This window comes from Salmo salar, chromosome 05 (assembly GCF_965601325.2).
Source record: "Salmo salar chromosome 05, fSalSal1, whole genome shotgun sequence".
Lineage (NCBI taxonomy): Eukaryota > Metazoa > Chordata > Actinopteri > Salmoniformes > Salmonidae > Salmo > Salmo salar.
Genome location: NC_138295.1, coordinates 92200001 through 92217113, shown reverse-complemented (window position 1 = coordinate 92217113; position 17113 = coordinate 92200001). Strand labels below are relative to the sequence as shown.

At 45.2% G+C, this 17113-nt stretch overlaps 1 protein-coding gene and 1 long non-coding RNA gene across 9 annotated transcripts in view; both read right to left on the bottom strand.

Moving 5' to 3' along the window:
• cdkal (CDK5 regulatory subunit-associated protein 1-like 1) overlaps positions 1-17113 on the bottom strand; it is an 839461-nt gene that overhangs the window by 302495 nt on the left and 519853 nt on the right.
• Positions 116-10672, bottom strand: LOC145879609 (uncharacterized). 5 transcript variants are annotated; one of them, XR_014392464.1, is made up of 3 exons: positions 5945-10672; positions 553-5136; positions 116-474 (listed from the first exon to the last, which is right to left on the bottom strand). It is a non-coding gene; the product is annotated as an uncharacterized LOC145879609 (long non-coding RNA). The 5 variants fall into 5 exon arrangements; XR_014392468.1 differs by having other exon boundaries at positions 116-2224; positions 2473-5136; XR_014392466.1 differs by having other exon boundaries at positions 116-4601; positions 4811-5136.

Below are 17113 nucleotides of genomic sequence, written 5' to 3'. Positions count from 1 at the left end.
GTCTCTTCCCCTTATTACTAAACCTCACATCCTGAAACAGTCTCTTCCCCTTATTACTAAACCTCACATCCTGAAACAGTCTCTTCCCCTTATTACTAAACCTGTACATCCTGAAACAGTCTCTTCACCTTATTACTAAACCTCACATAGAGCATCCTGAAACAGTCTCTTCCCCTTATTACTAAACCTCACATCCTGAAACAGTCTCTTCCCCTTATTACTAAACCTTACATCCTGAAACAGTCTCTTCCCCTTATTACTAAACCTCACATAGAGCATCCTGAAACAGTCTCTTCCCCTTATTACTAAACCTTACATCCTGAAACAGTCTCTTCCCCTTATTACTAAACCTTACATCCTGAAACAGTCTCTTCCCCTTATTACTAAACCTCACATAGAGCATCCTGAAACAGTCTCTTCACCTTATTACTAAACCTTACATCCTGAAACAGTCTCTTCACCTTATTACTAAACCTCACATCCTGAAACAGTCTCTTCCCCTTATTACTAAACCTTACATCCTGAAACAGTCTCTTCACCTTATTACTAAACCTTACATCCTGAAACAGTCTCTTCCCCTTATTACTAAACCTCACATCCTGAAACAGTCTCTTCACCTTATTACTAAACCTTACATCCTGAAACAGTCTCTTCCCCTTATTACTAAACCTCACATAGAGCATCCTGAAACAGTCTCTTCCCCTTATTACTAAACCTTACATCCTGAAACAGTCTCTTCCCCTTATTACTAAACCTTACATAGAGAATCCTGAAACAGTCTCTTCCCCTTATTACTAAACCTCACATCCTGAAACAGTCTCTTCCCCTTATTACTAAACCTCACATAGAGCATCCTGAAACAGTCTCTTCACCTTATTACTAAACCTCACATAGAGCATCCTGAAACAGTCCCTTCCCCTTATTACTAAACCTCACATCCTGAAACAGTCTCTTCCCCTTATTACTAAACCTTACATCCTGAAACAGTCTCTTCCCCTTATTACTAAACCTTACATCCTGAAACAGTCTCTTCCCCTTATTACTAAACCTTACATAGAGCATCCTGAAACAGTCTCTTCCCCTTATTACTAAACCTTACATCCTGAAACAGTCTCTTCCCCTTATTACTAAACCTCACATCCTGAAACAGTCTCTTCCCCTTATTACTAAACCTTACATCCTGAAACAGTCCCTTCCCCTTATTACTAAACCTCACATAGAGCATCCTGAAACAGTCTCTTCCCCTTATTACTAAATCTCACATAGAGCATCCTGAAACAGTCTCTTCACCTTATTACTAAACCTCACATAGAGCATCCTGAAACAGTCTCTTCACCTTATTACTAAACCTCACATAGAGCATCCTGAAACAGTCTCTTCCCCTTATTACTAAACCTCACATCCTGAAACAGTCTCTTCCCCTTATTACTAAACCTTACATCCTGAAACAGTCTCTTCCCCTTATTACTAAACCTCACATCCTGAAACAGTCTCTTCACCTTATTACTAAACCTTACATCCTGAAACAGTCTCTTCACCTTATTACTAAACCTCACATAGAGCATCCTGAAACAGTCTCTTCCCCTTATTACTAAACCTCACATAGAGCATCCTGAAACAGTCTCTTCCCCTTATTACTAAACCTCACATCCTGAAACAGTCTCTTCCCCTTATTACTAAACCTCACATAGAGCATCCTGAAACAGTCTCTTCCCCTTATTACTAAACCTTACATCCTGAAACAGTCTCTTCCCCTTATTACTAAACCTCACATAGAGCATCCTGAAACAGTCTCTTCCCCTTATTACTAAACCTTACATCCTGAAACAGTCTCTTCCCCTTATTACTAAACCTTACATCCTGAAACAGTCTCTTCCCCTTATTACTAAACCTCACATAGAGCATCCTGAAACAGTCTCTTCACCTTATTACTAAACCTTACATCCTGAAACAGTCTCTTCACCTTATTACTAAACCTTACATCCTGAAACAGTCTCTTCCCCTTATTACTAAACCTTACATCCTGAAACAGTCTCTTCCCCTTATTACTAAACCTCACATAGAGCATCCTGAAACAGTCTCTTCACCTTATTACTAAACCTTACATCCTGAAACAGTCTCTTCACCTTATTACTAAACCTCACATAGAGCATCCTGAAACAGTCTCTTCACCTTATTACTAAACCTTACATCCTGAAACAGTCTCTTCACCTTATTACTAAACCTCACATAGAGCATCCTGAAACAGTCTCTTCCCCTTATTACTAAACCTTACATCCTGAAACAGTCTCTTCCCCTTATTACTAAACCTTACATCCTGAAACAGTCTCTTCACCTTATTACTAAACCTCACATAGAGCATCCTGAAACAGTCTCTTCCCCTTATTACTAAACCTTACATCCTGAAACAGTCTCTTCCCCTTATTACTAAACCTTACATCCTGAAACAGTCTCTTCACCTTATTACTAAACCTTACATCCTGAAACAGTCTCTTCCCCTTATTACTAAACCTCACATAGAGCATCCTGAAACAGTCTCTTCCCCTTATTACTAAACCTCACATCCTGAAACAGTCTCTTCCCCTTATTACTAAACCTCACATCCTGAAACAGTCTCTTCCCCTTATTACTAAACCTCACATAGAGCATCCTGAAACAGTCTCTTCCCCTTATTACTAAACCTTACATCCTGAAACAGTCTCTTCACCTTATTACTAAACCTTACATCCTGAAACAGTCTCTTCCCCTTATTACTAAACCTTACATCCTGAATCAGTCTCTTCACCTTATTACTAAACCTCACATAGAGCATCCTGAAACAGTCTCTTCCCCTTATTACTAAACCTTACATCCTGAAACAGTCTCTTCCCCTTATTACTAAACCTTACATCCTGAAACAGTCTCTTCACCTTATTACTAAACCTTACATCCTGAAACAGTCTCTTCCCCTTATTACTAAACCTCACATAGAGCATCCTGAAACAGTCTCTTCCCCTTATTACTAAACCTCACATCCTGAAACAGTCTCTTCCCCTTATTACTAAACCTCACATCCTGAAACAGTCTCTTCCCCTTATTACTAAACCTCACATCCTGAAACAGTCTCTTCCCCTTATTACTAAACCTTACATCCTGAAACAGTCTCTTCACCTTATTACTAAACCTCACATAGAGCATCCTGAAACAGTCTCTTCACCTTATTACTAAACCTCACATCCAGAAACAGTCTCTTCCCCTTATTACTAAACCTCACATCCTGAAACAGTCTCTTCCCCTTATTACTAAACCTCACATAGAGCATCCTGAAACAGTCTCTTCACCTTATTACTAAACCTCACATAGAGCATCCTGAAACAGTCTCTTCCCCTTATTACTAAACCTCACATCCTGAAACAGTCTCTTCCCCTTATTACTAAACCTCACATCCTGAAACAGTCTCTTCACCTTATTACTAAACCTCACATAGAGCATCCTGAAACAGTCTCTTCCCCTTATTACTAAACCTTACATCCTGAAACAGTCTCTTCCCCTTATTACTAAACCTTACATCCTGAAACAGTCTCTTCCCCTTATTACTAAACCTTACATCCTGAAACAGTCTCTTCCCCTTATTACTAAACCTCACATAGAGCATCCTGAAACAGTCTCTTCCCCTTATTACTAAACCTCACATAGAGCATCCTGAAACAGTCTCTTCACCTTATTACTAAACCTCACATAGAGCATCCTGAAACAGTCTCTTCCCCTTATTACTAAACCTCACATAGAGCATCCTGAAACAGTCTCTTCACCTTATTACTAAACCTTACATCCTGAAACAGTCTCCTCCCCTTATTACTAAACCTTACATCCTGAAACAGTCTCTTCCCCTTATTACTAAACCTTACATCCTGAAACAGTCTCTTCCCCTTATTACTAAACCTCACATAGAGCATCCTGAAACAGTCTCTTCCCCTTATTACTAAACCTTACATCCTGAAACAGTCTCTTCCCCTTATTACTAAACCTCACATAGAGCATCCTGAAACAGTCTCTTCACCTTATTACTAAACCTTACATCCTGAAACAGTCTCTTCACCTTATTACTAAACCTCACATCCTGAAACAGTCTCTTCCCCTTATTACTAAACCTTACATCCTGAAACAGTCTCTTCCCCTTATTACTAAACCTTACATAGAGCATCCTGAAACAGTCTCTTCCCCTTATTACTAAACCTTACATCCTGAAACAGTCTCTTCACCTTATTACTAAACCTCACATAGAGCATCCTGAAACAGTCTCTTCCCCTTATTACTAAACCTCACATAGAGCATCCTGAAACAGTCTCTTCACCTTATTACTAAACCTCACATCCTGAAACAGTCTCTTCCCCTTATTACTAAACCTCACATAGAGCATCCTGAAACAGTCTCTTCCCCTTATTACTAAACCTTACATCCTGAAACAGTCTCTTCCCCTTATTACTAAACCTCACATAGAGCATCCTGAAACAGTCTCTTCCCCTTATTACTAAACCTCACATAGAGCATCCTGAAACAGTCTCTTCACCTTATTACTAAACCTTACATCCTGAAACAGTCTCTTCCCCTTATTACTAAACCTCACATCCTGAAACAGTCTCTTCCCCTTATTACTGAACCTTACATCCTGAAACAGTCTCTTCCCCTTATTACTAAACCTCACATAGAGCATCCTGAAACAGTCTCTTCCCCTTATTACTAAACCTCACATAGAGCATCCTGAAACAGTCTCTTCCCCTTATTACTAAACCTCACATCCTGAAACAGTCTCTTCCCCTTATTACTAAACCTCACATCCTGAAACAGTCTCTTCCCCTTATTACTAAACCTTACATCCTGAAACAGTCTCTTCCCCTTATTACTAAACCTTACATCCTGAAACAGTCTCTTCCCCTTATTACTAAACCTTACATCCTGAAACAGTCTCTTCCCCTTATTACTAAACCTCACATAGAGCATCCTGAAACAGTCTCTTCCCCTTATTACTAAACCTTACATCCTGAAACAGTCTCTTCCCCTTATTACTAAACCTTACATCCTGAAACAGTCTCTTCCCCTTATTACTAAACCTCACATAGAGCATCCTGAAACAGTCTCTTCACCTTATTACTAAACCTCACATCCTGAAACAGTCCCTTCCCCTTATTACTAAACCTTACATCCTGAAACAGTCTCTTCCCCTTATTACTAAACCTTACATCCTGAAACAGTCTCTTCCCCTTATTACTAAACCTCACATCCTGAAACAGTCTCTTCCCCTTATTACTAAACCTTACATCCTGAAACAGTCTCTTCCCCTTATTACTAAACCTCACATCCTGAAACAGTCTCTTCCCCTTATTACTAAACCTTACATCCTGAAACAGTCTCTTCACCTTATTACTAAACCTCACATAGAGCATCCTGAAACAGTCTCTTCACCTTATTACTAAACCTTACATCCTGAAACAGTCTCTTCACCTTATTACTAAACCTCACATAGAGCATCCTGAAACAGTCTCTTCCCCTTATTACTAAACCTTACATCCTGAAACAGTCTCTTCACCTTATTACTAAACCTCACATCCTGAAACAGTCTCTTCCCCTTATTACTAAACCTTACATCCTGAAACAGTCCCTTCACCTTATTACTAAACCTTACATCCTGAAACAGTCTCTTCCCCTTATTACTAAACCTTACATCCTGAATCAGTCTCTTCACCTTATTACTAAACCTCACATAGAGCATCCTGAAACAGTCTCTTCCCCTTATTACTAAACCTTACATCCTGAAACAGTCTCTTCCCCTTATTACTAAACCTTACATCCTGAAACAGTCTCTTCACCTTATTACTAAACCTTACATCCTGAAACAGTCTCTTCCCCTTATTACTAAACCTCACATAGAGCATCCTGAAACAGTCTCTTCCCCTTATTACTAAACCTCACATCCTGAAACAGTCTCTTCCCCTTATTACTAAACCTCACATCCTGAAACAGTCTCTTCCCCTTATTACTAAACCTCACATCCTGAAACAGTCTCTTCCCCTTATTACTAAACCTTACATCCTGAAACAGTCTCTTCACCTTATTACTAAACCTCACATAGAGCATCCTGAAACAGTCTCTTCACCTTATTACTAAACCTCACATCCAGAAACAGTCTCTTCCCCTTATTACTAAACCTCACATCCTGAAACAGTCTCTTCCCCTTATTACTAAACCTCACATAGAGCATCCTGAAACAGTCTCTTCACCTTATTACTAAACCTCACATAGAGCATCCTGAAACAGTCTCTTCCCCTTATTACTAAACCTCACATCCTGAAACAGTCTCTTCCCCTTATTACTAAACCTCACATCCTGAAACAGTCTCTTCCCCTTATTACTAAACCTTACATCCTGAAACAGTCTCTTCACCTTATTACTAAACCTCACATAGAGCATCCTGAAACAGTCTCTTCCCCTTATTACTAAACCTCACATCCTGAAACAGTCTCTTCCCCTTATTACTAAACCTTACATCCTGAAACAGTCTCTTCCCCTTATTACTAAACCTCACATAGAGCATCCTGAAACAGTCTCTTCCCCTTATTACTAAACCTTACATCCTGAAACAGTCTCTTCCCCTTATTACTAAACCTTACATCCTGAAACAGTCTCTTCCCCTTATTACTAAACCTCACATAGAGCATCCTGAAACAGTCTCTTCACCTTATTACTAAACCTTACATCCTGAAACAGTCTCTTCACCTTATTACTAAACCTCACATCCTGAAACAGTCTCTTCCCCTTATTACTAAACCTTACATCCTGAAACAGTCTCTTCCCCTTATTACTAAACCTCACATAGAGCATCCTGAAACAGTCTCTTCCCCTTATTACTAAACCTTACATCCTGAAACAGTCTCTTCACCTTATTACTAAACCTCACATCCTGAAACAGTCTCTTCACCTTATTACTAAACCTTACATCCTGAAACAGTCTCTTCCCCTTATTACTAAACCTCACATAGAGCATCCTGAAACAGTCTCTTCCCCTTATTACTAAACCTTACATCCTGAAACAGTCTCTTCCCCTTATTACTAAACCTTACATAGAGAATCCTGAAACAGTCTCTTCCCCTTATTACTAAACCTCACATCCTGAAACAGTCTCTTCCCCTTATTACTAAACCTCACATAGAGCATCCTGAAACAGTCTCTTCACCTTATTACTAAACCTCACATAGAGCATCCTGAAACAGTCCCTTCCCCTTATTACTAAACCTCACATCCTGAAACAGTCTCTTCCCCTTATTACTAAACCTTACATCCTGAAACAGTCTCTTCCCCTTATTACTAAACCTTACATCCTGAAACAGTCTCTTCCCCTTATTACTAAACCTTACATAGAGCATCCTGAAACAGTCTCTTCCCCTTATTACTAAACCTTACATCCTGAAACAGTCTCTTCCCCTTATTACTAAACCTCACATCCTGAAACAGTCTCTTCCCCTTATTACTAAACCTTACATCCTGAAACAGTCCCTTCCCCTTATTACTAAACCTCACATAGAGCATCCTGAAACAGTCTCTTCCCCTTATTACTAAATCTCACATAGAGCATCCTGAAACAGTCTCTTCACCTTATTACTAAACCTCACATAGAGCATCCTGAAACAGTCTCTTCACCTTATTACTAAACCTCACATAGAGCATCCTGAAACAGTCTCTTCCCCTTATTACTAAACCTCACATCCTGAAACAGTCTCTTCCCCTTATTACTAAACCTTACATCCTGAAACAGTCTCTTCCCCTTATTACTAAACCTCACATCCTGAAACAGTCTCTTCACCTTATTACTAAACCTTACATCCTGAAACAGTCTCTTCACCTTATTACTAAACCTCACATAGAGCATCCTGAAACAGTCTCTTCCCCTTATTACTAAACCTCACATAGAGCATCCTGAAACAGTCTCTTCCCCTTATTACTAAACCTCACATCCTGAAACAGTCTCTTCCCCTTATTACTAAACCTCACATAGAGCATCCTGAAACAGTCTCTTCCCCTTATTACTAAACCTTACATCCTGAAACAGTCTCTTCCCCTTATTACTAAACCTCACATAGAGCATCCTGAAACAGTCTCTTCCCCTTATTACTAAACCTTACATCCTGAAACAGTCTCTTCCCCTTATTACTAAACCTTACATCCTGAAACAGTCTCTTCCCCTTATTACTAAACCTCACATAGAGCATCCTGAAACAGTCTCTTCACCTTATTACTAAACCTTACATCCTGAAACAGTCTCTTCACCTTATTACTAAACCTTACATCCTGAAACAGTCTCTTCCCCTTATTACTAAACCTTACATCCTGAAACAGTCTCTTCCCCTTATTACTAAACCTCACATAGAGCATCCTGAAACAGTCTCTTCACCTTATTACTAAACCTTACATCCTGAAACAGTCTCTTCACCTTATTACTAAACCTCACATAGAGCATCCTGAAACAGTCTCTTCACCTTATTACTAAACCTTACATCCTGAAACAGTCTCTTCACCTTATTACTAAACCTCACATAGAGCATCCTGAAACAGTCTCTTCCCCTTATTACTAAACCTTACATCCTGAAACAGTCTCTTCACCTTATTACTAAACCTCACATCCTGAAACAGTCTCTTCCCCTTATTACTAAACCTCACATCCTGAAACAGTCCCTTCACCTTATTACTAAACCTCACATAGAGCATCCTGAAACAGTCTCTTCCCCTTATTACTAAACCTCACATCCTGAAACAGTCTCTTCACCTTATTACTAAACCTTACATCCTGAAACAGTCTCTTCCCCTTATTACTAAACCTCACATAGAGCATCCTGAAACAGTCTCTTCCCCTTATTACTAAACCTCACATCCTGAAACAGTCTCTTCCCCTTATTACTAAACCTCACATCCTGAAACAGTCTCTTCCCCTTATTACTAAACCTCACATAGAGCATCCTGAAACAGTCTCTTCACCTTATTACTAAACCTTACATCCTGAAACAGTCTCTTCCCCTTATTACTAAACCTTACATCCTGAAACAGTCTCTTCACCTTATTACTAAACCTCACATCCTGAAACAGTCTCTTCCCCTTATTACTAAACCTTACATCCTGAAACAGTCTCTTCACCTTATTACTAAACCTCACATAGAGCATCCTGAAACAGTCTCTTCACCTTATTACTAAACCTCACATCCTGAAACAGTCTCTTCCCCTTATTACTAAACCTCACATCCTGAAACAGTCTCTTCACCTTATTACTAAACCTCACATAGAGCATCCTGAAACAGTCTCTTCCCCTTATTACTAAACCTCACATAGAGCATCCTGAAACAGTCTCTTCACCTTATTACTAAACCTCACATAGAGCATCCTGAAACAGTCTCTTCCCCTTATTACTAAACCTTACATCCTGAAACAGTCTCTTCACCTTATTACTAAACCTCACATAGAGCATCCTGAAACAGTCTCTTCCCCTTATTACTAAACCTTACATCCTGAAACAGTCTCTTCACCTTATTACTAAACCTCACATCCTGAAACAGTCTCTTCCCCTTATTACTAAACCTCACATCCTGAAACAGTCTCTTCACCTTATTACTAAACCTCACATCCTGAAACAGTCTCTTCACCTTATTACTAAACCTCACATAGAGCATCCTGAAACAGTCTCTTCCCCTTATTACTAAACCTCACATCCTGAAACAGTCTCTTCCCCTTATTACTAAACCTTACATCCTGAAACAGTCTCTTCACCTTATTACTAAACCTCACATAGAGCATCCTGAAACAGTCTCTTCACCTTATTACTAAACCTTACATCCTGAAACAGTCTCTTCACCTTATTACTAAACCTCACATAGAGCATCCTGAAACAGTCTCTTCCCCTTATTACTAAACCTTACATCCTGAAACAGTCTCTTCACCTTATTACTAAACCTCACATAGAGCATCCTGAAACAGTCTCTTCCCCTTATTACTAAACCTTACATCCTGAAACAGTCTCTTCCCCTTATTACTAAACCTTACATCCTGAAACAGTCTCTTCACCTTATTACTAAACCTCACATAGAGCATCCTGAAACAGTCTCTTCCCCTTATTACTAAACCTTACATCCTGAAACAGTCTCTTCCCCTTATTACTAAACCTCACATCCTGAAACAGTCTCTTCCCCTTATTACTAAACCTCACATCCTGAAACAGTCTCTTCACCTTATTACTAAACCTCACATAGAGCATCCTGAAACAGTCTCTTCCCCTTATTACTAAACCTTACATCCTGAAACAGTCTCTTCCCCTTATTACTAAACCTTACATCCTGAAACAGTCTCTTCACCTTATTACTAAACCTCACATAGAGCATCCTGAAACAGTCTCTTCCCCTTATTACTAAACCTTACATCCTGAAACAGTCTCTTCCCCTTATTACTAAACCTTACATCCTGAAACAGTCTCTTCACCTTATTACTAAACCTTACATCCTGAAACAGTCTCTTCCCCTTATTACTAAACCTCACATAGAGCATCCTGAAACAGTCCCTTCCCCTTATTACTAAACCTCACATCCTGAAACAGTCTCTTCCCCTTATTACTAAACCTCACATAGAGCATCCTGAAACAGTCTCTTCCCCTTATTACTAAACCTACATCCTGAAACAGTCCTTCCCTTATTACTAAACCTCACATCCTGAAACAGTCTCTTCACCTTATTACTAAACCTCACATAGAGCATCCTGAAACAGTCTCTTCCCCTTATTACTAAACCTTACATCCTGAAACAGTCTCTTCCCCTTATTACTAAACCTTACATCCTGAATCAGTCTCTTCACCTTATTACTAAACCTCACATAGAGCATCCTGAAACAGTCTCTTCCCCTTATTACTAAACCTTACATCCTGAAACAGTCTCTTCCCCTTATTACTAAACCTTACATCCTGAAACAGTCTCTTCACCTTATTACTAAACCTTACATCCTGAAACAGTCTCTTCCCCTTATTACTAAACCTCACATAGAGCATCCTGAAACAGTCTCTTCCCCTTATTACTAAACCTCACATCCTGAAACAGTCTCTTCCCCTTATTACTAAACCTCACATCCTGAAACAGTCTCTTCCCCTTATTACTAAACCTCACATAGAGCATCCTGAAACAGTCTCTTCCCCTTATTACTAAACCTCACATAGAGCACTGGTCTGGCACTTGACTGGTCTGGACTCCTTTCAGAGCCTCACTTTTACCAGTGTGATTGACTCAATGTTATAGGAGTCAACAAGGACAAGAGAGGGAGGGAGAGAGAGAGGAGGAAGAGAGAGATATAGAGAGAGAGAGAGAGAGGGGAAAAGGAGAGATAGGGAGAGAGAGAGAGAAGGAAAGGGAGAGCGAAAGAGGAGAGATCGAGAGAGGGGAGAGAGAGAGGGGAGGAAGGGAGATATAAAGGAGGGGAGAGAGAGGGGGGAGAGAGAGAGGGGAGGAAGGGAGATAGAAAGGAGGGGAGAGAGAGAGAGGAGAGAGAGAGGGGAGGAAGGGAGATATAAAGGAGGGGAGAGAGAGAGGGGAGAGAGAGAGGGGAGGAAGGGAGATATAAAGGAGGGGAGAGAGAGGGGGGAGAGAGAGAGGGGAGGAAGGGAGATAGAAAGGAGGGGAGAGAGAGAGAGGAGAGAGAGAGGGGAGGAAGGGAGAGAGAAAGGAGGGGAGAGAGAGAGAGGAGAGAGAGAGGGGAGGAAGGGAGATAGAAAGGAGGGGAGAGAGAGAGGGGAGAGAGAGAGGGGAGGAAGGGAGATATAAAGGAGGGGAGAGAGAGAGAGGAGAGAGAGAGGGGAGGAAGGGAGATAGAAAGGAGGGGAGAGAGAGAGAGGAGAGAGAGAGGGGAGGAAGGGAGATAGAAAGGAGGGGAGAGAGAGAGGGGAGAGAGAGAGGGGAGGAAGGGAGATATAAAGGAGGGGAGAGAGAGGGGGAGAGAGAGAGGGGAGAGAGAGAGGGGAGGAAGGGAGATAGAAAGGAGGGGAGAGAGAGGGGGGAGAGAGAGAGGGGAGAGAGAGAGGGGAGGAAGGGAGATATAAAGGAGGGGAGAGAGAGGGGGGAGAGAGAGGGGAGGAAGGGAGATAGAAAGGAGGGGAGAGAGAGAGGGGAGGAAGGGAGATAGAAAGGAGGGGAGAGAGAGAGGGGAGAGAGAGAGGGGAGGAAGGGAGATAGAAAGGAGGGGAGAGAGAGAGGGGAGAGAGAGAGGGGAGGAAGGGAGATATAAAGGAGGGAGAGAGAGAGAGAGGAGAGAGAGAGGGGAGGAAGGGAGATATAAGGAGGGGAGAGAGAGGGGGAGAGAGAGAGGGAGAGAGAGAGGGGAGGAAGGGAGATAGAAAGGAGGGAGAGAGAGGGGGGAGAGAGAGAGGGGAGGAAGGAGATAGAAAGGAGGGGAGAGAGAGAGAGGAGAGAGAGAGAAAACAGAACATGAACCTTTGCATAATCACTCTAGCAGCCAACCGCTGACTCGCTCCCTCTCCTGGCTTGTAATTGGTGGCTAAAGGCACAGCTGGTTTTTGATTGGTGAATAAGGGCACAGTGGTCTACTGCTGTTAGTGTCCTGGTCTACTGTCGTTAGTGTCCTGGTCTACTGTCGTTAGTGTCCTGGTCTACTGTCGTTAGTGTCCTGGTCTACTGTCGTTAGTGTCCTGGTCTACTGTCGTTAGTGTCCTGGTCTACTGTCGTTAGTGTCCTGGTCTACTGTCGTTAGTGTCCTGGTCTACTGTCGTTAGTGTCCTGGTCTACTGTCGTTAGTGTCCTGGTCTACTGTCGTTAGTGTCCTGGTCTACTGTCGTTAGTGTCCTGGTCTACTGTTGTTAGTGTCCTGGTCTACTGTTGTTAGTGTCCTGGTCTACTGTCGTTAGTGTCCTGGTCTACTGTTGTTAGTGTTCTGGTCTACTGTTGTTAGTGTCCTGGTCTACTGTCGTTAGTGTCCTGGTCTACTGTTGTTAGTGTCCTGGTCTACTGTCGTTAGTGTCCTGGTCTACTGTCGTTAGTGTCCTGGTCTACTGTCGTTAGTGTCCTGGTCTACTGTCGTTAGTGTCCTGGTCTACTGTCGTTAGTGTCCTGGTCTACTGTCGTTAGTGTCCTGGTCTACTGTCGTTAGTGTCCTGGTCTACTGTCGTTAGTGTCCTGGTCTACTGTCGTTAGTGTCCTGGTCTACTGCTGTTAGTGTCCTGGTCCTACATGTAAATGTAGAGATTTCACACAAACACACACACACACACACACAAAACACAGATAGACACAAGGTCGCAGGGGCCAAGGATTCCAGTGATTGATGTGACACGGGGTGAAGCCAGACAGAGAAAGCCCTGTGCTGTGTGAGGGGATCCTCAGTGTAGTTAGTGAGTCATACCAGGGCTTTGATACAGTCACAACCTGCTGATTCACACACTGGCTTCTCTGATGTTTCTTCAACACTTTCATTCACACGCTAAGTCACCGACTACAAAGTAGAGAGGAGAGGAGCTGGGGGGAAAGAGATGTAGAGAGGAGAGGAGCTGGGGGGAAAGAGATGTAGAGAGGGGAGGAGCTGGGGGGAAAGAGATGTAGAGAGGAGAGGAGCTGGGGGGAAAGAGATGTAGAGAGGAGAGGAGCTGGGGGGAAAGAGATGTAGAGAGGAGAGGAGCTGGGGGGAAAGAGATGTAGAGAGGGGAGGAGCTGGGGGGAAAGAGATGTAGAGAGGGGAGGAGCTGGGGGGAAAGAGATGTAGAGAGGAGAGGAGCTGGGGGGAAAGAGATGTAGAGAGGAGAGGAGCTGGGGGGAAAGAGATGTAGAGAGGAGAGGAGTTGGGGGGAAAGAGATGTAGAGAGGAGAGGAGCTGGGGGGAAAGAGATGTAGAGAGGAGAGGAGCTGGGGGGAAAGAGATGTAGAGAGGAGAGGAGCTGGGGGGAAAGAGATGTAGAGAGGAGAGGAGCTGGGGGGAAAGAGATGTAGAGAGGAGAGGAGCTGGGGGGAAAGAGATGTAGAGAGGAGAGGAGCTGGGGGGAAAGAGATGTAGAGAGGAGAGGAGTTGGGGGGAAAGATGTAGAGAGGGGAGGAGCTGGGGGGAAAGAGATGTAGAGAGGAGAGGAGTTGGGGGGAAAGATGTAGAGAGGGGAGGAGCTGGGGGGAAAGAGATGTAGAGAGGGGAGGAGCTGGGGGGAAAGAGATGTAGAGAGGAGAGGAGCTGGGGGGAAAGAGATGTAGAGAGGAGAGGAGCTGGGGGGAAAGAGATGTAGAGAGGAGAGGAGCTGGGGGGAAAGAGATGTAGAGAGGAGAGGAGCTGGGGGGAAAGAGATGGGGAGGAGCTGGGGGGAAAGAGATGGGGAGGAGCTGGGGGGAAAGATGTAGAGAGGGGAGGAGCTGGGGGGAAAGAGATGTAGAGAGGGGAGGAGCTGGGGGGAAAGAGATGTAGAGAGGAGAGGAGCTGGGGGGAAAGAGATGTAGAGAGGGGAGGAGCTGGGGGGAAAGAGATGTAGAGAGGAGAGGAGCTGGGGGGAAAGAGATGTAGAGAGGAGAGGAGCTGGGGGGAAAGAGATGTAGAGAGGAGAGGAGCTGGGGGGAAAGAGATGTAGAGAGGAGAGGAGCTGGGGGGAAAGAGATGTAGAGAGGGGAGGAGCTGGGGGGAAAGAGATGTAGAGAGGGGAGGAGCTGGGGGGAAAGAGATGTAGAGAGGAGAGGAGCTGGGGGGAAAGAGATGTAGAGAGGAGAGGAGCTGGGGGGAAAGAGATGTAGAGAGGAGAGGAGTTGGGGGGAAAGAGATGTAGAGAGGAGAGGAGCTGGGGGGAAAGAGATGTAGAGAGGAGAGGAGTTGGGGGGAAAGAGATGTAGAGAGGAGAGGAGCTGGGGGGAAAGAGATGTAGAGAGGAGAGGAGCTGGGGGGAAAGAGATGTAGAGAGGGGAGGAGCTGGGGGGAAAGAGATGTAGAGAGGGGAGGAGCTGGGGGGAAAGAGATGTAGAGAGGGGAGGAGCTGGGGGGAAAGAGATGTAGAGAGGGGAGGAGCTGGGGGGAAAGAGATGTAGAGAGGGGAGGAGCTGGGGGGAAAGAGATGTAGAGAGGGGAGGAGCTGGGGGGAAAGAGATGTAGAGAGGGGAGGAGCTGGGGGGAAAGAGATGGGGAGGAGCTGGGGGGAAAGATGTAGAGAGGAGAGGAGCTGGGGGGAAAGAGATGTAGAGAGGAGAGGAGCTGGGGGGAAAGAGATGTAGAGAGGAGAGGAGCTGGGGGGAAAGAGATGTAGAGAGGGGAGGAGCTGGGAGGAAAGAGATGTAGAGAGGGGAGGAGCTGGGGGGAAAGAGATGTAGAGAGGGGAGGAGCTGGGGGGAAAGAGATGTAAGGGGAGGAGCTGGGGGGAAAGAGATGTAGAGAGGGGAGGAGCTGGGAGAGGCCACCTGAACAGTGGTGACAGTCATGAGATCATAACACGGTAGCACTGGAGGAGCCTGTCTGTCTGTCTGTCTGTCTGTCTGTCTGTCTGTCTGTCTGTCTGTCTGTCTGTCTGTCTGTCTGTCTGTCTGTCTGTCTGTCTGTCTGTCTGGAGGAGTCTGTCTGTCTGGAGGAGCCTGTCTGTCTGTCTGTCTGTCTGTCTGTCTGTCTGTCTGTCTGTCTGTCTGTCTGTCTGTCTGTCTGTCTGTCTGTCTGTCTGTCTGGAGGAGCCTGTCTGTCTGGAGGAGCCTGTCTGTCTGAGTGATACAGATGCTGACACACAGGGAGGTGCTTGTCAACTGGATATTTACAACCACAACACACATGTATCAACACACACAGGTGATACACACTTGGAAGATATTGTAAGGACAGACTGCAGGGGGAGTCTCTCACTCTCTCTCCTCCACCAGCCCTCTACAGCCCTCTACAGCCCTCTACAGCCCCCTACAGCCCTCCACCAGTCCTCTACAGCCCTCCACCAGCCCTCTACAGCCCTCTACAGCCCTCTACAGCCCTCTACAGCCCTACACCAGCCCTCCACCAGCCCTCCACCAGCCCTCCACCAGCCCTCTACAGCCCAACACCAGCCCTCTACAGCCCTCCACCAGCCCTCTACAGCCCTCCACCAGCCCTCTATAGCCCTCCACCAGCCCTCTACAGCCCTACACCAGCCCTCTACAGCCCTCTACAGCCCTACACCAGCCCTCTACAGCCCTCTACAGCCCTACACCAGCCCTCTACAGCCCTACACCAGCCCTCTACAGCCCTCTACAGCCCTACACCAGCCCTCTACAGCCCTCTACAGCCCAACACCAGCCCTCTACAGCCCTCCACCAGCCCTCTACAGCCCAACACCAGCCCTCTACAGCCCTCCACCAGCCCTCTACAGCCCTCCAACAGCCCTCTACAGCCCTCCACCAGCCCTCTACAGCCCTACACCAGCCCTCTACAGCCCTCTACAGCCCTACACCAGCCCTCTACCAGCCCTCCACCAGCCCTCTACAGCCCTACACCAGCCCTCTACAGCCCTACACCAGCCCTCTACAGCCCTACACCAGCCCTCTACAGCCCAACACCAGCCCTCTACAGCCCTACACCAGCCCTCTACAGCCCTACACCAGCCCTCTACAGCCCTCCACCAGCCCTCTACAGCCCTACGCCAGCCCTCTACAGCCCTACGCCAGCCCTCTACAGCCCTTTACAGCCCTACACCAGCCCTCTACAGCCCTACACCAGCCCTCTACAGCCCTACACCAGTCCCATACAGCCCTCTACATCCCTCTACAGCCCTCCACCAGCCCTCTACAGCCCTCTACAGCCCTCCACCAGCCCTCTACAGCCCTCCACCAGCCCTCTACAGCCCTCCACCAGCCCTCCACCAGCCCTCTACAGCTCTCTACAGCCCTACACCAGCCCTCTACAGCCCTCCACCAGCCCTCTACAGCTCTACACCAGCCCTCTACAGCCCTACACCAGCCCTCTACAGCCCTACACCAGCCCTCTACAGCAGTCCTCTACAGCCCTACACCAGTCCTCTACAGCCCTACACCAGCCCTCTACAGCCCTACACCAGCCCTCTACAGCCCTCTACAGCCCTACACCAGCCCTCTACAGCCCTACACCAGCCCTCTACAGCCCTACACCAGCCCTC